We start from the raw sequence: 3,787 nt of genomic DNA, 5'->3' as shown, positions 1-3,787 counted from the left end.
TTTTTCACCAATGTCTGCTTAGGTTACGTGTACCTCTGTATGTCCTAACGTATCACTGCAGTTTCTGAACATTGTTCAGAAATTTTATTAAATGACTCTTTTAAATTACATTTCAAAATTTGTTTCTCACAGGAGACAGCTGCCTCTGAACAGTCTGCTCAGTTAATATCTTAAATAATATTCTTTTCCAACACCAAGAAATCTTACCAGGATGGTAGATGTAGTTTCTGTAGCTTCATAGCCTAACAGTTGATGTTGCTCATAAAGCTATATAGGCAGCCTGTCTTGGCATTGCCAAGATGATCAGGGATGTCCTGGGTTAAAAGAAAAGAGAGGGGAAAACCTTTAAACAAAATTGAAAAGAGAAACAAGAAAGGTTAAAAAAATATTGTGAGGAGACCAAAAAATGATGCACAAAGGTAGAAGGAGAGAGAGGCTTTCAAGTATAGGAGTGGTGCCATGCAAACAGACACACTTCTATCAACCTAGCAGCTGTGGCCATCCTCCTCCCCCAGAACTGAGCCCAGATTTTCATGCGGTTGGTTTTTTCCTTTCCTAATTTTGGTATAACCCTTTTATAAAGCCATGATGACATTACCAGAGAAAGCAGGTCACAGACTCTTGAGCACTCCTGTACATCACAAGAGATTGGAGTTTGGAATAGCCACCTGCCTACACTGGGTAAGCTGAGCTGTCTGTTACTGCTGAGCACATCAGTGCACTCTGTAGTAATACTGTGGTAAAGGGAGTGAGTTTGGTGCTGGCAGACGAATGTTTTCTGAAGAGTTTGGGGACTGAATCACTGTAGCTAAGTGAGATCACTTGACTGGTTAATGGGAACAATGTGAACATGCTCAAACACTTTTCATATCTGTTTCTTTCACAATCTCTCTTCTCAAGTACAAGTTTGCAAGAATGTGAATAGTAAAGTCTATGTACAGAAGGGTTTTATGCCAAATTCATCTCCTTGCCTAGCCATGAAGTCATGGCTGATTTTTAACTACATAACTGGACATTTGAAAAATATCTTGAATTATTCAAGCATTCACATTCTTTCAAAGTAGTTAATTGTTGACCATAAAAAGTGTTAAAGCTTAGTGAACTTGAACTGTTTTCTATTTCTGTGCACAGAGGCAAAATTTTAGTATCCTGGTGGTTTCAAACTGGACTCTGAGTATATTCTGTAGTCTGTCTCTGAAAAGACTGAATGTACTGAACCTTCCTACCAGATGCCTGAGGTACAAGTAGCTTGACGGACAATTTTCGGCCACCTGTTACCAAATTGAACACAGCAGGCCAGTAGCACTGGGAGATCCACTGCTTGAACCAGTCTGTACCTCTTCTTGTATGTTTTGTAGCAACTCACATTTGAGGCTTACTTGAAAGTTGTTATTAACAACATATCTTTGGAGGTAATCAAACCCTGATTGGATGCACTCCCAGGCAAACAACTGTACGTGGCCCTTCTCCAACAGGAGTGTTGGACAAGATGACCTCCAGAGGTCACTTCAGACCTAAACCTTTGTTCCTCCTCAACAAAGGCAGCTGAGGAGCATCTAAACAGGCACAATGTAATGTAGGTGAGTCACGAGAACAAATGTAGGGATTTTGTGTTTAATGATGGGAAAGGCACCAGACTGACATCCAGTCCTAGGTGTTCAATTTTTTAGTTTCTTTGCAGTGTCCTAATTTCATATATATGGGGTTTTTTTCCTATACATTATACATGTATAATATGTAAGTTGGAGCTGCTAATACCATCTGTTTGTGCAATTCTGTTGTTCCTCTGACTCTTATAACTATTGAAGCTGCTGGCAGTGCCTGTGTGCTGAGTTTGCATGGGTAGTTTAGGAACCCTTGTCTGAAACATTGGCTCATAATGGTTCAGTAATTGTCTAAAGTCTACAGCAGCTCCAAAGGTTCCTATTATGCTAATAGAAGTTTACAAGAAACAGAGGTTAAACACTGGTGGGTATGTAGTATTTACCTACGTGCCTGTGTTCATTACAACCATTTTCAGAAAACTGCAGAATCAATTTTGAATGCTGGGAGCTTCTCTGATCCAAACTTCTCTCTCCAATGGAGGCACTATGGTATCTCAATTTTCTTATGTCCTAACAGTGGTGTTGTCATGCTCAGTTTTTGTAAAATCTCACTAAACTTATTTGTTACTTATCAAATCACATTTCTGAAGACAAATACTGCAGCTCTTCAGGTAGACCTCTTTTTCAGAAGACTGAAGTGAATCAAACAGGATAAAGGAACAATAGAAATAGTAGAAAATAGCCTTAAGAGACAGCATAACATTAACAGAAGCTAAGCAAATATGAGTAATATTTATAGGAAGTATACAACTAACTGAGTCCTAGTTATACTAACAGGAAATGAAATAAACAGAAAATGTGAAAAGTGAGAAGATTCATAAGTAAGAAACTAGACTAGGCTGTTTACGGATGGAGATCAGAAAGCCATTTAAGTTGCAAAGCAACCAGTAGTTATGATTGTTAACTTAAATGGACTAATGGAACTTTGCAGCAGTGGTAGATGTATCTGTTCATTCTACACAAATCAAGAGAATTTAATATTAATAATACCTGCTGAAGTCATATAGATCAAGACAATTCCGTGGTTCACAATAAGACACTGAAGAAAGGATCTTCAGGCTGGTGGTCTCATGCATTCATGTGGAGCATAGTTCATCATAGCCTTCATTGAAACTTAATCACTACCCAGGGTAAATCAGGCAAGATTTTATTATTTAATAAGCTGACTACTTTGTTAGTTTTTCTTATTTTTTCTTAGTTATTTTCTTTCTCTTTCATTCTCATTATCATAAGCTTTACACATTTTTTATAGACGTAACACGTGAACTTTGCTTGTGTTATCCATATTGCATTGTTCCTTAAGTACTTATTGACACTGTACATCTAAAATTTTCCATATTAGAGAGATCCTGAGGCAGGCTCCTTGAACTCCTAGGGTTTCCAGCCAACTTGGTTTATGATGTGCTTTGCTATTTTCTCAGACTACCTCTGGATACATCAGTTCCACTGCACATGCAAACCTTTGCAGTTATTTTCAGTCTTCATTGCTAGAAGGCCTGAATTTGTTTCTTCTTCTGCTTCTTATAACTATAAAATGCTGAGTAATATGGGTTCTTTGGTATTCTATATTATTTATACCATAATTATGTCTGAGTGCCAAAGTGGCACTAAAACACAGTGTACAAAGTGCTACACAAGACCCAGAAACAAAAGACCATCTTTGTCCTGAGCAAATAACACATGAAAAATTTGAAGAATATTGGCTATTTTTTGACCAGAAATTAAATCAGGATATCAAAAATTGTGGAAGTGTAACCAATTTTACAGGATTAGTTATTAAATACTAGCCACCAATCTTTTATGAAAGGAAAGACGAGAAAGCCCAATTTTCTTTTTATTTGTTAATTTTTTAAAATACAGTCACCATGCAATTGCATCCTTTTACACCACTCAGTTGAGAAGTTAGCTAATTCAGTAAGATATGTAGTTTCACATGCAGAGGTATCTAAAGCCCAATGCAAGTGTCACTGCTCTAGCCACGTGAGCACGGTGGTACGAGTTCAAAGAAGAGACAAAATGAAACTTGTGGGCTTAAGGCTTTTTCAGCAACATCAGAAGTTTCAGAGATGTTGAAAATTATTGATTTTCTTATGAAAAGCTATTACACATTGTTTACATAACCCACTTGTTCCATTTAGATGAAAACTGTTGACCAAGGAGTACCACATCTTGGGAAACCCAAG

Source organism: Myiozetetes cayanensis, unplaced genomic scaffold (assembly GCF_022539395.1).
Source record: "Myiozetetes cayanensis isolate MyiCay16 unplaced genomic scaffold, myiCay2020 scf3, whole genome shotgun sequence".
Taxonomy (NCBI): Eukaryota; Metazoa; Chordata; class Aves; order Passeriformes; family Tyrannidae; genus Myiozetetes; species Myiozetetes cayanensis.
Note: the sequence above shows the minus strand (reverse complement) of the source record.